Below are 19,188 nucleotides of genomic sequence, written 5' to 3'. Positions count from 1 at the left end.
GCAGACTGACCCCAATCTGTCAATGTAACACACCCAGGGAAGAGAAGACTGACCCCACTCTGTCAATGTAACAAACTCAGGGAAGAGCAGACTGAACTCACTCTGTCAATGTAACACACCCAGGGAAGAGCAGACTGACCCCACTCTGTCAATGTAACACACGCAGGGAAGAGCAGACTGAATTCATTCTGTCAATGTAACCAACCCATAAAAGAGCAGACTGACCCCACTCTGTCAATGTGACACGCCCTGGGAAGAGCAGACTGACCACACTCTGTCAATGTAACACACCCTGGGAAGAGCAGACTGACCCCCACTCTGTCAATGTAACACACACAGGGAAGTGCACACTGACCCCACTCTGTCATTGTAACACAGCAAGGGAAGAGCAGACTGACCCCCACTCTGTCAATGTAACAAACCCTGGGAGAACAGACTGACCCCACTCTGTCAATGTAACACACCCAGGGAAGAGCAGACTGACCCCACTCTGTCAATGTAACACACCCAGGGAATAGCAGACTTACCCCACTCTGTCAATGTATCCCACCCATAAAAGAGCAGACTGGCCCCACTCTGTCAATGTGACACGCCCTGGGAAGAGCAGACTGACCTCACTCTGTCAATGTAACACACCCAGGGAAGAGCAGACTGACCGCACTCTGTCAATGTAACACACAATGGGAGAACAGACTGACCCCACTCTGTCAATGTAACACACCCAGGGAAGAGCAGACAGATACCACACTGTCAATGTAACACACCAAGGGAAGAACAGACTGACCCCACACTGTCAATTTAACACACCCAGGGAAGAGCAGACTGACCCCACTCTGTCAATGTAACATACCCAGGGGAGAGCAGACTGACACCACCCTGTCACTGTAACACTCCCAGGGAAGAACAGAATGACCACACTCTGTCAATGTAACACACCCAGGGAAGAGCAGACTGACCAAACTCTGTCAATGTAACAAACCCAGGGAAGAGCAGACTAACCTCACTCTGTCAATGTAACCCACCCAGGGAAGAGCAGAATGTCCTCTTCTGCAAAATTACTCACACAGTGAACTGTAGACTTACCGCACTCTGTCAATGTAACCCACCCAGTGATGTGCACACTGACCCAACACTGTCAATTTAACACACCCAAGGAAGAACAGACTGACCCCACTCTGTCAATGTAACACACCCAGGGAAGAGCAGACTGACCCAACACTGTCAATTTAACACACCCAAGGAAGAACAGACTGACCCCACTGTGTCAATTTAACACACCCAGGGGAGAGCAGACTGACACCACCGTGTCACTGTAAAACTCCCAGGGAAGAACAGACTGACGCCACTCTGTCAATGTAACACACCCAGGGAAGAGCAGACTGACCCAACACTGTCAATGTAACACACTCAGGGAAGAGCATACCGACCCCAATCTGTCAATGTTACACACCCAGGGAAGAGAAGACTGACCCCAATCTGTCAATGTAACAAACACAGGGAAGAGCAGACTGACCTCACTCTGTCAATGCAACACACCCAGAGAAGAGCAGACTGACCCCACTCTGTCAATGTAACACACCCAGGGAAGAGCAGACTGAACTCACTCTGTCAATGTAACACACCCAGGGAATAGCAGACTTACCCCACTCTGTCAATGTAACCCACCCATAAAAGAGCAGACTGGCCCCACTCTGTCAATGTAACACACCCAGGGAAGAGAAGACTGACCCCACTCTGTCAATGCAACAAACCCAGGGAAGAGCAGACTGACCTCACTCTGTCAATGTAACACACCCAGGGAAGAGCAGACTGACCCCACTCTGTCAATGTAACACACGCAGGGAAGAGCAGACTGAATTCATTCTGTCAATGTAACCCACCCATAAAAGAGCAGACTGACCCCACTCTGTCAATGTGACACGCCCTGGGAAGAGCAGACTGACCACACTCTGTCAATGTAACACACCCTGGGAAGAGCAGACTGACCCCACTCTGTCAATTTAACACACCCAGGGAAGAGCAGACTGACCCAACACTGTCAATTTAACACACCCAAGGAAGAACAGACTGACCCCACTCTGTCAATGTAACACACCCAGGGAATAGCAGACTTACCCCACTCTGTCAATGTAACCCACCCATAAAAGAGCAGACTGGCCCCACTCTGTCAATGTGACACGCCCTGGGAAGAGCAGACTGACCTCACTCTGTCAATGTAACACACCCAGGGAAGAGCAGACTGACCGCACTCTGTCAATGTAACACACAATGGGAGAACAGACTGACCCCACTCTGTCAATGTAACACACCCAGGGAAGAGCAGACAGATACCACACTGTCAATGTAACACACCAAGGGAAGAACAGACTGACCCCACTCTGTCAATGTAACACACGCAGGGAAGAGCAGACTGAATTCATTCTGTCAATGTAACCAACCCATAAAAGAGCAGACTGACCCCACTCTGTCAATGTAACACACCCAGGGAAGAGCAGACAGATACCACACTGTCAATGTAACACACCAAGGGAAGAACAGACTGACCCCACTCTGTCAATTTAACACACCCAGGGAAGAGCAGACTGTCCCCACTCTGTCAATTTAACAAACCCAGGGAAGAGCAGACTGACCTCACTCTGTCAATGTAACCCACCCAGAGAAGAGCAGAATGACCGCTTCTGCAAAATTACTCACACAGTCAACTGCAGTCTTACCCCACTCTGTCAATGTAACACACCCAGGGAAGAGTAGACTGACCACACTCTGTAAATGTAACAAACCCAGGGAAGAGCAGACTGACCTCACTCTGTCAATGTAACACACCCAGGGAAGTGCAGACTGACCCCACTCTGTCAATGTAACACACCCAGGGAAGAGCAGACTGACCCCACTCTGTCAATGTAACACACCCAGGGAAGTACAGACTGACCCCACTATGTCAATGTAACAAACCCAGGGAAGAGCAGACTGACCTCACTCTGCCAATGTAACACACCCAGGGAAGAGCAGACTGACCCCACTCTGTCAATGTAACCTACCCATAAAAGAGCAGACTGACCCCAATCTGTCAATGTGACACGCCCTAGAAGAGCAGACTAACCTCACTCTGTCAATGGAACACACCCAGGGAAGAGCAGACTGACCAAACTCTGTCAATGTAACAAACCCAGGGAAGAGCAGACTGACCTCACTCTGTCAATGTAACCCACCCAGAGAAGAGCAGAATGTCCTCTTCTGCAAAATTACTCACACAGTGAACTGCAGACTTACCCCACTCTGTCAATGTAACCCACCCAGTGATGTGCACACTGACCCCTCTCTGTCATTGTAACACACCCAGGGAAGAGCAGACTGACCCCACTCTGTCAATGTAACACACAATGGGAGAACAGACTGAAACCACTCTGTCAATGTAACCCACCCAGGGAAGAGCAGACTGACCCCACTCTCTCAATGTAACACACCAAGGGAAGAACAGACTGACCCCACTCTGTCAATTTAACACACCCAGGGAAGAGCAGACTGACCCAACACTGTCAATTTAACACACCCAAGGAAGAACAGACTGACCCCACTCTGTCAATGAAACACACTCAGGGAAGAGCAGACTGACCCCAATCTGTCAATGTAACACACCCAGGGAAGAGAAGACTGACCCCACTCTGTCAAAGTAACACACCCAGGGAAGAGCAGACTGACCCAACACTGTCAATTTAACACACCCAAGGAAGAACAGACTGACCCCACTCTGTCAATGTAACACACTCAGGGAAGAGCAGACTGACCCCACTCTGTCAATGTAACACACTCAGGGAAGAGCAGACTGACCCCAATCTGTCAATGTAACACACCCAGGGAAGAGCAGACTGAACTCACTCTGTCAAAGTAACACACCCAGGGAAGAGCAGACTGACCCCACTCTGTCAATGTAACACACGCAGGGAAGAGCAGACTGAATTCATTCTGTCAATGTAACCAACCCATAAAAGAGCAGACTGACCCCACTCTGTCAATGTGACACGCCCTGGGAAGAGCAGACTGACCACACTCTGTCAATGTAACACACCCTGGGAAGAGCAGACTGACCCCCACTCTGTCAATGTAACACACACAGGGAAGTGCACACTGACCCCACTCTGTCATTGTAACACAGCAAGGGAAGAGCAGACTGACCCCCACTCTGTCAATGTAACAAACCCTGGGAGAACAGACTGACCCCACTCTGTCAATGTAACACACCCAGGGAAGAGCAGACTGACCCCACTCTGTCAATGTAACACACCCAGGGAATAGCAGACTTACCCCACTCTGTCAATGTATCCCACCCATAAAAGAGCAGACTGGCCCCACTCTGTCAATGTGACACGCCCTGGGAAGAGCAGACTGACCTCACTCTGTCAATGTAACACACCCAGGGAAGAGCAGACTGACCGCACTCTGTCAATGTAACACACAATGGGAGAACAGACTGACCCCACTCTGTCAATGTAACACACCCAGGGAAGAGCAGACAGATACCACACTGTCAATGTAACACACCAAGGGAAGAACAGACTGACCCCACTCTGTCAATTTAACACACCCAGGGAAGAGCAGACTGACCCCACTCTGTCAATGTAACATACCCAGGGGAGAGCAGACTGACACCACCCTGTCACTGTAACACTCCCAGGGAAGAACAGACTGACCACACTCTGTCAATGTAACACACCCAGGGAAGAGCAGACTGACCAAACTCTGTCAATGTAACAAACCCAGGGAAGAGCAGACTAACCTCACTCTGTCAATGTAACCCACCCAGGGAAGAGCAGAATGTCCTCTTCTGCAAAATTACTCACACAGTGAACTGTAGACTTACCGCACTCTGTCAATGTAACCCACCCAGTGATGTGCACACTGACCCAACACTGTCAATTTAACACACCCAAGGAAGAACAGACTGACCCCACTCTGTCAATGTAACACACCCAGGGAAGAGCAGACTGACCCAACACTGTCAATTTAACACACCCAAGGAAGAACAGACTGACCCCACTGTGTCAATTTAACACACCCAGGGGAGAGCAGACTGACACCACCGTGTCACTGTAAAACTCCCAGGGAAGAACAGACTGACGCCACTCTGTCAATGTAACACACCCAGGGAAGAGCAGACTGACCCAACACTGTCAATGTAACACACTCAGGGAAGAGCATACCGACCCCAATCTGTCAATGTAACACACCCAGGGAAGAGAAGACTGACCCCAATCTGTCAATGTAACAAACACAGGGAAGAGCAGACTGACCTCACTCTGTCAATGTAACACACCCAGAGAAGAGCAGACTGACCCCACTCTGTCAATGTAACACACCCAGGGAAGAGCAGACTGAACTCACTCTGTCAATGTAACACAACCAGGGAGGAGCAGACTGAACCCACCCTGTCACTGTAACACACTCAGGGAAGAGCAGACTGACCCCAATCTGTCAATGTAACACACCCAGGGAAGAGAAGACTGACCCCACTCTGTCAATGCAACAAACCCAGGGAAGAGCAGACTGACCTCACTCTGTCAATGTAACACACCCAGGGAAGAGCAGACTGACCCCACTCTGTCAATGTAACACACGCAGGGAAGAGCAGACTGAATTCATTCTGTCAATGTAACCCACCCATAAAAGAGCAGACTGACCCCACTCTGTCAATGTGACACGCCCTGGGAAGAGCAGACTGACCACACTCTGTCAATGTAACACACCCTGGGAAGAGCAGACTGACCCCACTCTGTCAATTTAACACACCCAGGGAAGAGCAGACTGACCCAACACTGTCAATTTAACACACCCAAGGAAGAACAGACTGACCCCACTCTGTCAATGTAACACACCCAGGGAAGAGCAGACTGACCCAACACTGTCAATTTAACACACCCAAGGAAGAACAGACTGACCCCACTGTGTCAATTTAACACACCCAGGGGAGAGCAGACTGACACCACCGTGTCACTGTAAAACTCCCAGGGAAGAACAGACTGACGCCACTCTGTCAATGTAACACACCCAGGGAAGAGCAGACTGACCCAACACTGTCAATTTAACACACCCAAGGAAGAACAGACTGACCCCACTCTGTCAATGTAACACACTCAGGGAAGAGCAGACCGACCCCAATCTGTCAATGTAACACACCCAGGGAAGAGAAGACTGACCCCAATCTGTCAATGTAACAAACCCAGGGAAGAGCAGACTGACCTCACTCTGTCAATGTAACACACCCAAGGAAGAGCAGACTGACCCCACTCTGTCAATGTAACACACCCAGGGAAGAGCAGACTGAACTCACTCTGTCAATGTAACACAACCAGGGAGGAGCAGACTGAACCCACCCTGTCACTGTAACACACCCAGGGAAGAGCAGACTGACCTCACTCTGTCAATGTAACCCACCCAGAGAAGAGCAGAATGACCGCTTCTGCAAAATTACTCACACAGTCAACTGCAGTCTTACCCAACTCTGTCAATGTAACACACCCAGGGAAAAGCAGACTGAATCAACTCTGTCAATGTAACACACCCAGGGAGGAGCAGACTGAACCCACCCTGTCACTGTAACACACCCAGGGAAGAGCAGACTGTCCCCACTCTGTCAATTTAACAAACCCAGGGAAGAGCAGACTGACCTCACTCTGTCAATGTAACCCACCCAGAGAAGAGCAGAATGAACGCTTCTGCAAAATTACTCACACAGTCAACTGCAGTCTTTCCCCACTCTGTCAATGTAACACACCCAGGGAAGAGTAGACTGACCACACTCTGTAAATGTAACAAACCCAGGGAAGAGCAGACTGACTTCACTCTGTCAATGTAACACACTCAGGGAAGAACAGACTGACCCCACTCTGTCAATGTAACACACTCAGGGAAGAGCAGACTGACCCCAATCTGTCAATGTAACACACCCAGGGAAGAGAAGACTGACACCACTCTGTCAATGTAACAAACTCAGGGAAGAGCAGACTGAACTCACTCTGTCAAAGTAACACACCCAGGGAAGAGCAGACTGACCCCACTCTGTCAATGTAACACACCCAGGGAAGAGCAGACTGACCCAACACTGTCAATGTAACCCACCCATAAAAGAGCAGACTGACCCCACTCTGTCAATGTGACACGCCCTGGGAAGAGCAGACTGACCACACTCTGTCAATGTAACACACCCTGGGAAGAGCAGACTGACCCCCACTCTGTCAATGTAACACACACAGGGAAGTGCACACTGACCCCACTCTGTCATTGTAACACAGCAAGGGAAGAGCAGACTGACCCCCACTCTGTCAATGTAACAAACCCTGGGAGAACAGACTGACCCCACTCTGTCAATGTAACACACCCAGGGAAGAGAAGACTGACCCCACTCTGTCAATGTAACACACCCAGGGAATAGCAGACTTACCCCACTCTGTCAATGTAACCCACCCATAAAAGAGCAGACTGGCCTCACTCTGTCAATGTGACACGCCCTGGGAAGAGCAGACTGACCGCACTCTGTCAATGTAACACACAATGGGAGAACAGACTGACCCCACTCTGTCAATGTAACACACCCAGGGAAGAGCAGACAGATACCACACTGTCAATGTAACACACCAAGGGAAGAACAGACTGACCCCACTCTGTCAATTTAACACACCCAGGGAAGAGCAGACTGACCCCACTCTGTCAATGTAACATACCCAGGGGAGAGCAGACTGACACCACCCTGTCACTGTAACACTCCCAGGGAAGAACAGACTGACCACACTCTGTCAATGTAACAAACCCAGGGAAGAGCAGATTAACCTCACTCTGTCAATGTAACCCACCCAGAGAAGAGCAGAATGTCCTCTTCTGCAAAATTACTCACACAGTGAACTGTAGACTTACCCCACTCTGTCAATGTAACCCACCCAGTGATGTGCACACTGACCCAATACTGTCAATTTAACACACCCAAGGAAGAACAGACTGACCCCACTCTGTCAATGTAACACACCCAGGGAAGAGCAGACTGACCCAACACTGTCAATTTAACACACCCAAGGAAGAACAGACTGACCCCACTGTGTCAATTTAACACACCCAGGGGAGAGCAGACTGACACCACCGTGTCACTGTAAAACTCCCAGGGAAGAACAGACTGACGCCACTCTGTCAATGTAACACACCCAGGGAAGAGCAGACTGACCCAACACTGTCAATTTAACACACCCAAGGAAGAACAGACTGACCACACTCTGTCAATGTAACACACTCAGGGAAGTGCAGACTGACCCCACTCTGTCAATGTAACACACCCAGGGAAGAGCAGACTGACCCCACTCTGTCAATGTAACACACCCAGGGAAGTACAGACTGACCCCACTATGTCAATGTAACAAACCCAGGGAAGAGCAGACTGACCTCACTCCGCCAATGTAACACACCCAGGGAAGAGCAGACTGACCCCACTCTGTCAATGTAACCTACCCATAAAAGAGCAGACTGACCCCACTCTGTCAATGTGACACGCCCTGGAAGAGCAGACTAACCTCACTCTGTCAATGTAACACACCCAGGGAAGAGCAGACTGACCAAACTCTGTCAATGTAACAAACCCAGGGAAGAGCAGACTGACCCAACACTGTCAATTTAACACACCCAAGGAAGAACAGACTGACCCCACTCTGTCAATGTAACACACTCAGGGAAGAGCAGACCGACCCCAATCTGTCAATGTAACACACCCAGGGAAGAGAAGACTGACACCAATCTGTCAATGTAACAAACCCAGGGAAGAGCAGACTGACCTCACTATGTCAATGTAACACACCCAGGGAAGAGCAGACTGACCCCACTCTGTCAATGTGACACAACCAGGGAGGAGCAGACGGAACCCACCCTGTCACTGTAACACACCCAGGGAAGAGCAGACTGACCTCACTCTGTCAATGTAACCCACCCAGAGAAGAGCAGAATGACCGCTTCTGCAAAATTACTCACACAGTCAACTGCAGTCTTACCCAACTCTGTCAATGTAACACACCCAGGGAAAAGCAGACTGACCCAACTCTGTCAATGTAACACACCCAGGGAGGAGCAGACTGAACCCACCCTGTCACTGTAACACACCCAGGGAAGAGCAGACTGTCCCCACTCTGTCAATTTAACAAACCCAGGGAAGAGCAGACTGACCTCACTCTGTCAATGTAACCCACCCAGAGAAGAGCAGAATGACCGCTTCTGCAAAATTACTCACACAGTCAACTGCAGTCTTTCCCCACTCTGTCAATGTAACACACCCAGGGAAGAGTAGACTGACCACACTCTGTAAATGTAACAAACCCAGGGAAGAGCAGACTGACCTCACTCTGTCAATGTAACACACCCAGGGAAGAACAGACTGACCCCACTCTGTCAATGTAACACACTCAGGGAAGAGCAGACTGACCCCAATCTGTCAATGTAACACTCCCAGGGAAGAGAAGACTGACACCACTCTGTCAATGTAACAAACTCAGGGAAGAGCAGACTGAACTCACTCTGTCAAAGTAACACACCCAGGGAAGAGCAGACTGACCCCACTCTGTCAATGTAACACACCCAGGGAAGAGCAGACTGACCCAACACTGTCAATGTAACCCACCCATAAAAGAGCAGACTGACCCCACTCTGTCAATGTGACACGCCCTGGGAAGAGCAGACTGACCACACTCTGTCAATGTAACACACCCTGGGAAGAGCAGACTGACCCCCACTCTGTCAATGTAACACACACAGGGAAGTGCACACTGACCCCACTCTGTCATTGTAACACAGCAAGGGAAGAGCAGACTGACCCCCACTCTGTCAATGTAACAAACCCTGGGAGAACAGACTGACCCCACTCTGTCAATGTAACACACCCAGGGAAGAGCAGACTGACCCCACTCTGTCAATGTAACACACCCAGGGAATAGCAGACTTACCCCACTCTGTCAATGTAACCCACCCATAAAAGAGCAGACTGGCCTCACTCTGTCAATGTGACACGCCCTGGGAAGAGCAGACTGACCGCACTCTGTCAATGTAACACACAATGGGAGAACAGACTGACCCCACTCTGTCAATGTAACACACCCAGGGAAGAGCAGACAGATACCACACTGTCAATGTAACACACCAAGGGAAGAACAGACTGACCCCACTCTGTCAATTTAACACACCCAGGGAAGAGCAGACTGACCCCACTCTGTCAATGTAACATACCCAGGGGAGAGCAGACTGACACCACCCTGTCACTGTAACACTCCCAGGGAAGAACAGACTGACCACACTCTGTCAATGTAACACACCCAGGGAAGAGCAGACTGACCAAACTCTGTCAATGTAACAAACCCAGGGAAGAGCAGATTAACCTCACTCTGTCAATGTAACCCACCCAGAGAAGAGCAGAATGTCCTCTTCTGCAAAATTACTCACACAGTGAACTGTAGACTTACCCCACTCTGTCAATGTAACCCACCCAGTGATGTGCACACTGACCCAACACTGTCAATTTAACACACCCAAGGAAGAACAGACTGACCCCACTCTGTCAATGTAACACACCCAGGGAAGAGCAGACTGACCCAACACTGTCAATTTAACACACCCAAGGAAGAACAGACTGACCCCACTGTGTCAATTTAACACACCCAGGGGAGAGCAGACTGACACCACCGTTTCACTGTAAAACTCCCAGGGAAGAACAGACTGACGCCACTCTGTCAATGTAACACACCCAGGGAAGAGCAGACTGACCCAACACTGTCAATTTAACACACCGAAGGAAGAACAGACTGACCCCACTCTGTCAATGTAACACACTCAGGGAAGTGCAGACTGACCCCACTCTGTCAATGTAACACACCCAGGGAAGAGCAGACTGACCCCACTCTGTCAATGTAACACACCCAGGGAAGTACAGACTGACCCCACTATGTCAATGTAACAAACCCAGGGAAGAGCAGACTGACCTCACTCCGCCAATGTAACACACCCAGGGAAGAGCAGACTGACCCCACTCTGTCAATGTAACCTACCCATAAAAGAGCAGACTGACCCCACTCTGTCAATGTGACACGCCCTGGAAGAGCAGACTAACCTCACTCTGTCAATGTAACACACCCAGGGAAGAGCAGACTGACCAAACTCTGTCAATGTAACAAACCCAGGGAAGAGCAGACTGACCTCACTCTGTCAATGTAACCCACCCAGAGAAGAGCAGAATGTCCTCTTCTGCAAAATTACTCACACAGTGAACTGCAGACTTATCCCACTCTGTCAATGTAACCCACCCAGTGATGTGCACACTGACCCCTCTCTGTCATTGTAACACACCCAGGGAAGAGCAGACTGACCCCACTCTGTCAATGTAACACACAATGGGAGAACAGACTGAAACCACTCTGTCAATGTAACCCACCCAGGGAAGAGCAGACTGACCCCAATCTGTCAATGTAACACACCCAGGAAAGAGAAGACTGACCCCACTCTGTCAATGTAACAAACTCAGGGAAGAGCAGACTGAACTCACTCTGTCAAAGTAACACACCCAGGGAAGAGCAGACTGACCCCACTCTGTCAATGTAACACACGCAGGGAAGAGCAGACTGAATTCATTCTGTCAATGTAACCCACCCATAAAAGAGCAGATTGACCACACTCTGTCAATGTGACACGCCCTGGGAAGAGCAGTCTGACCACACTCTGTCAATGTAACACACCCTGGGAAGAGCAGACTGACCCCCACTCTGTCAATGTAACACACACAGGGAAGTGCACACTGACCCCACTCTGTCATTGTAACACAGCAAGGGAAGAGCAGACTGACCCCCACTCTGTCAATGTAACAAACCCTGGGAGAACAGACTGACCCCACTCTGCCAATGTAACACACCCAGGGAAGAGCAGACTGAACCCACTCTGTCAAAGTAACACAACCAGGGAATAGCAGACTTACCCCACTCTGTCAATGTAACCCACCCATAAAAGAGCAGACTGGCCCCACTCTGTCAATGTGACACGCCCTGGGAAGAGCAGACTGACCTCACTCTGTCAATGTAACACACCCAGGGAAGAGCAGACTGACCGCACTCTGTCAATGTAACACACAATGGGAGAACAGACTGACCCCACTCTGTCAATGTAACACACCCAGGGAAGAGCAGACAGATACCACACTGTCAATGTAACACACCAAGGGAAGAACAGACTGACCCCACTCTGTCAATTTAACACACCCAGGGAAGAGCAGACTGACCCCACTCTGTCAATGTAACATACCCAGGGGAGAGCAGACTGACACCACCCTGTCACTGTAACACTCCCAGGGAAGAACAGACTGACCACACTCTGTCAATGTAACACACCCAGGGAAGAGCAGACTGACCAAACTCTGTCAATGTAACAAACCCAGGGAAGAGCAGACTAACCTCACTCTGTCAATGTAACCCACCCAGAGAAGAGCAGAATGTCCTCTTCTGCAAAATTACTCACACAGTGAACTGTAGACTTACCCCACTCTGTCAATGTAACCCACCCAGTGATGTGCACACTGACCCAACACTGTCAATTTAACACACCCAAGAAAGAACAGACTGACCCCACTCTGTCAATGTAACACACCCAGGGAAGAGCAGACTGACCCAACACTGTCAATTTAACACACCCAAGGAAGAACAGACTGACCCCACTGTGTCAATTTAACACACCCAGGGGAGAGCAGACTGACACCACCGTGTCACTGTAAAACTCCCAGGGAAGAACAGACTGACGCCACTCTGTCAATGTAACACACCCAGGGAAGAGCAGACTGACCCAACACTGTCAATTTAACACACCCAAGGAAGAACAGACTGACCCCACTCTGTCAATGTAACACACTCAGGGAAGTGCAGACTGACCCCACTCTGTCAATGTAACACACCCAGGGAAGAGCAGACTGACCCCACTCTGTCAATGTAACACACCCAGGGAAGTACAGACTGACCCCACTATGTCAATGTAACAAACCCAGGGAAGAGCAGACTGACCTCACTCCGCCAATGTAACACACCCAGGGAAGAGCAGACTGACCCCACTCTGTCAATGTAACCTACCCATAAAAGAGCAGACTGACCCCACTCTGTCAATGTGACACGCCCTGGAAGAGCAGACTAACCTCACTCTGTCAATGTAACACACCCAGGGAAGAGCAGACTGACCAAACTCTGTCAATGTAACAAACCCAGGGAAGAGCAGACTGACCTCACTCTGTCAATGTAACCCACCCAGAGAAGAGCAGAATGTCCTCTTCTGCAAAATTACTCACACAGTGAACTGCAGACTTATCCCACTCTGTCAATGTAACCCACCCAGTGATGTGCACACTGACCCCTCTCTGTCATTGTAACACACCCAGGGAAGAGCAGTCTGACCCCACTCTGTCAATGTAACACACAATGGGAGAACAGACTGAAACCACTCTGTCAATGTAACCCACCCAGGGAAGAGCAGACTGACCCCAATCTGTCAATGTAACACACCCAGGAAAGAGAAGACTGACCCCACTCTGTCAATGTAACAAACTCAGGGAAGAGCAGACTGAACTCACTCTGTCAAAGTAACACACCCAGGGAAGAGCAGACTGACCCCACTCTGTCAATGTAACACACGCAGGGAAGAGCAGACTGAATTCATTCTGTCAATGTAACCCACCCATAAAAGAGCAGATTGACCACACTCTGTCAATGTGACACGCCCTGGGAAGAGCAGACTGACCACACTCTGTCAATGTAACACACCCTGGGAAGAGCAGACTGACCCCCACTCTGTCAATGTAACACACACAGGGAAGTGCACACTGACCCCACTCTGTCATTGTAACACAGCAAGGGAAGAGCAGACTGACCCCCACTCTGTCAATGTAACAAACCCTGGGAGAACAGACTGACCCCACTCTGCCAATGTAACACACCCAGGGAAGAGCAGACTGACCCCACTCTGTCAAAGTAACACACCCAGGGAATAGCAGACTTACCCCACTCTGTCAATGTAACCCACCCATAAAAGAGCAGACTGGCCCCACTCTGTCAATGTGACACGCCCTGGGAAGAGCAGACTGACCTCACTCTGTCAATGTAACACACCCAGTGAAGAGCAGACTGACGGCACTCTGTCAATGTAACACACAATGGGAGAACAGACTGACCCCACTCTGTCAATGTAACACACCCAGGGAAGAGCAGACAGATACCACACTGTCAATGTAACACACCAAGGGAAGAACAGACTGACCCCACTCTGTCAATTTAACACACCCAGGGAAGAGCAGACTGACCCCACTCTGTCAATGTAACATACCCAGGGGAGAGCAGACTGACACCACCCTGTCACTGTAACACTCCCAGGGAAGAACAGACTGACCACACTCTGTCAATGTAACACACCCAGGGAAGAGCAGACTGACCAAACTCTGTCAATGTAACAAACCCAGGGAAGAGCAGACTAACCTCACTCTGTCAATGTAACCCACCCAGAGAAGAGCAGAATGTCCTCTTCTGCAAAATTACTCACACAGTGAACTGTAGACTTACCCCACTCTGTCAATGTAACCCACCCAGTGATGTGCACACTGACCCAACACTGTCAATTTAACACACCCAAGGAAGAACAGACTGACCCCACTCTGTCAATGTAACACACCCAGGGAAGAGCAGACTGACCCAACACTGTCAATTTAACACACCCAAGGAAGAACAGACTGACCCCACTGTGTCAATTTAACACACCCAGGGGAGAGCAGACTGACACCACCGTGTCACTGTAAAACTCCCAGGGAAGAACAGACTGACGCCACTCTGTCAATGTAACACACCCAGGGAAGAGCAGACTGACCCAACACTGTCAATTTAACACACCCAAGGAAGAACAGACTGACCCCACTCTGTCAATGTAACACACTCAGGGAAGAGCAGACCGACCCCAATCTGTCAATGTAACACACCCAGGGAAGAGAAGACTGACCCCAATCTGTCAATGTAACAAACCCAGGGAAGAGCAGACTGACCTCACTATGTCAATGTAACACACCCAGGGAAGAGCAGACTGACCCCACTCTGTCAATGTAACACACCCAGGGAAGAGCAGACTGAACTCACTCTGTCAATGTAACACAACCAGGGAGGAGCAGACTGAACCCACCCTGTCACTGTAACACACCCAGGGAAGAGCAGACTGACCTCACTCTGTCAATGTAACCCACCCAGAGAAGAGCAGAATGACCGCTTCTGCAAAATTACTCACACAGTCAACTGCAGTCTTACCCAACTCTGTCAATGTAACACACCCAGGGAAAAGCAGACTGACCCAACTCTGTCAATGTAACACACCCAGGGAGGAGCAGACTGAACCCACCCTGTCACTGTAACACACCCAGGGAAGAGCAGACTGACCCCCACTCTGTCAATGTAACACACACAGGGAAGTGCACACTGACCCCACTCTGTCATTGTAACACAGCAAGGGAAGAGCAGACTGACCCCCACTCTGTCAATGTAACAAACCCTGGGAGAACAGACTGACCCCACTCTGCCAATGTAACACACCCAGGGAAGAGCAGACTGACCCCACTCTGTCAATGTAACACACCCAGGGAATAGCAGACTTACCCCACTCTGTCAATGTAACCCACCCATAAAAGAGCAGACTGGCCCCACTCTGTCAATGTGACACGCCCTGGGAAGAGCAGACTGACCTCACTCTGTCAATGTAACACACCCCGGGAAGAGCAGACTGACCACACTCTGTCAATGTAACACACAATGGGAGAACAGACTGACCCAACTCTGTCAATGTAACACACCCAGGGAAAAGCAGACTGACCCAACTCTGTCAATGTAACACACCCAGGGAGGAGAAGACTGAACCCACCCTGTCACTGTAACACACCCAGGGAAGAGCAGACTGTCCCCACTCTGTCAATTTAACAAACCCAGGGAAGAGCAGACTGACCTCACTCTGTCAATGTAACCCACCCAGAGAAGAGCAGAATGACCGCTTCTGCAAAATTACTCACACAGTCAACTGCAGTCTTACCCCACTCTGTCAATGTAACACACCCAGGGAAAAGCAGACTGACCCAACTCTGTCAATGTAACACACAATGGGAGAACAGACTGACCCCACTCTGTCAATGTAACACACCCAGGGAAGAGCAGACAGATACCACACTGTCAATGTAACACACCAAGGGAAGAACAGACTGACCCCACTCTGTCAATTTAACACACCCAGGGAAGAGCAGACTGACCCCACTCTGTCAATGTAACATACCCAGGGGAGAGCAGACTGACACCACCCTGTCACTGTAACACTCCCAGGGAAGAACAGACTGACCACACTCTGTCAATGTAACACACCCAGGGAAGAGCAGACTGACCAAACTCTGTCAATGTAACAAACCCAGGGAAGAGCAGACTAACCTCACTCTGTCAATGTAACCCACCCAGAGAAGAGCAGAATGTCCTCTTCTGCAAAATTACTCACACAGTGAACTGTAGACTTACCCCACTCTGTCAATGTAACCCACCCAGTGATGTGCACACTGACCCAACACTGTCAATTTAACACACCCAAGGAAGAACAGACTGACCCCACTCTGTCAATGTAACACACCCAGGGAAGAGCAGACTGACCCAACACTGTCAATTTAACACACCCAAGGAAGAACAGACTGACCCCACTGTGTCAATTTAACACACCCAGTGGATAGCAGACTGACACCACCGTGTCACTGTAAAACTCCCAGGGAAGAACAGACTGACGCCACTCTGTCAATGTAACACACCCAGGGAAGAGCAGACTGACCCAACACTGTCAATTTAACACACCCAAGGAAGAACAGACTGACCCCACTCTGTCAATGTAACACACTCAGGGAAGAGCAGACCGACCCCAATCTGTCAATGTAACACACCCAGGGAAGAGAAGACTGACCCCAATCTGTCAATGTAACAAACCCAGGGAAGAGCAGACTGACCTCACTATGTCAATGTAACACACCCAGGGAAGAGCAGACTGACCCCACTCTGTCAATGTAACACACCCAGGGAAGAGCAGACTGAACTCACTCTGTCAATGTAACACAACCAGGGAGGAGCAGACTGAACCCATCCTGTCACTGTAACACACCCAGGGAAGAGCAGACTGACCTCACTCTGTCAATGTAACCCACCCAGAGAAGAGCAGAATGACCGCTTCTGCAAAATTACTCACACAGTCAACTGCAGTCTTACCCAACTCTGTCAATGTAACACACCCAGGGAAAAGCAGACTGACCCAACTCTGTCAATGTAACACACCCAGGGAGGAGAAGACTGAACCCACCCTGTCACTGTAACACACCCAGGGAAGAGCAGACTGTCCCCACTCTGTCAATTTAACAAACCCAGGGAAGAGCAGACTGACCTCACTCTGTCAATGTAACCCACCCAGAGAAGAGCAGAATGACCGCTTCTGCAAAATTACTCACACAGTCAACTGCAGTCTTACCCCACTCTGTCAATGTAACACACCCAGGGAAAAGCAGACTGACCCAACTCTGTCAATGTAACACACCCAGGGAGGAGAAGACTGAACCCACCCTGTCACTGTAACACACCCAGGGAAGAGTAGACTGACCACACTCTGTAAATGTAACAAACCCAGGGAAGAGCAGACTGACCTCACTCTGTCAATGTAACACACCCATGGAAGTGCAGACTGACCCCACTCTGTCAATGTAACACACCCAGGGAAGAGCAGACTGACCCCACTCTGTCAATGTAACACACCCAGGGAAGTACAGACTGACCCCACTATGTCAATGTAACAAACCCAGGGAAGAGCAGACTGACCTCACTCTGCCAATGTAACACACCCAGGGAAGAGCAGACTGACCACACTCTGTCAATGTAACCTACCCATAAAAGAGCAGACTGACCCCACTCTGTCAATGTGACACGCCCTGGGAAGAGCAGACTAACCTCACTCTGTCAATGGAACACACCCAGGGAAGAGCAGACTGACCAAACTCTGTCAATGTAACAAACCCAGGGAAGAGCAGACTGACCTCACTCTGTCAATGTAACCCACCCAGAGAAGAGCAGAATGTCCTCTTCTGCAAAATTACTCACACAGTGAACTGCAGACTTACCCCACTCTGTCAATGTAACCCACCCAGTGATGTGCACACTGACCCCTCTCTGTCATTGTAACACACCCAGGGAAGAGCAGACTGACCCCACTCTGTCAATGTAACACACAATGGGAGAACAGACTGAAACCACTCTGTCAATGTAACCCACCCAGGGAAGAGCAGACAGATACCACTCTCTCAATGTAACACACCAAGGGAAGAACAGACTGACCCCACTCTGTCAATTTAACACACCCAGGGAAGAGCAGACTGACCCAACACTGTCAATTTAACACACCCAAGGAAGAACAGACTGACCCCACTCTGTCAATGTAACACACTCAGGGAAGAGCAGACTGACCCCAATCTGTCAATGTAACACACCCAGGGAAGAGAAGACTGACACCACTCTGTCAATGTAACAAACTCAGGGAAGAGCAGACTGAACTCACTCTGTCAAAGTAACACACCCAGGGAAGAGCAGACTGACCCCACTCTGTCAATGTAACACACCCAGGGAAGAGCAGACTGACCCAACACTGTCAATGTAACCCACCCATAAAAGAGCAGACTGACCCCACTCTGTCAATGTGACACGCCCTGGGAAGAGCAGACTGACCACACTCTGTCAATGTAACACACCCTGGGAAGAGCAGACTGACCCCCACTCTGTCAATGTAACACACACAGGGAAGTGCACACTGACCCCACTCTGTCATTGTAACACAGCAAGGGAAGAGCAGACTGACCCCAACTCTGTCAATGTAACAAACCCTGGGAGAACAGACTGACCCCACTCTGTCAATGTAACACACCCAGGGAAGAGCAGACTGACCCCACTCTGTCAATGTAACACACCCAGGGAATAGCAGACTTACCCCACTCTGTCAATGTAACCCACCCATAAAAGAGCAGACTGGCCTCACTCTGTCAATGTGACACGCCCTGGGAAGAGCAGACTGACCGCACTCTGTCAATGTAACACACAATGGGAGAACAGACTGACCCCACTC

The sequence above is a fragment of the Chiloscyllium punctatum genome, unplaced genomic scaffold (assembly GCF_047496795.1).
Source record: "Chiloscyllium punctatum isolate Juve2018m unplaced genomic scaffold, sChiPun1.3 scaffold_221, whole genome shotgun sequence".
In the NCBI taxonomy this organism is placed as follows: Eukaryota; Metazoa; Chordata; class Chondrichthyes; order Orectolobiformes; family Hemiscylliidae; genus Chiloscyllium; species Chiloscyllium punctatum.
Note: the sequence above shows the minus strand (reverse complement) of the source record.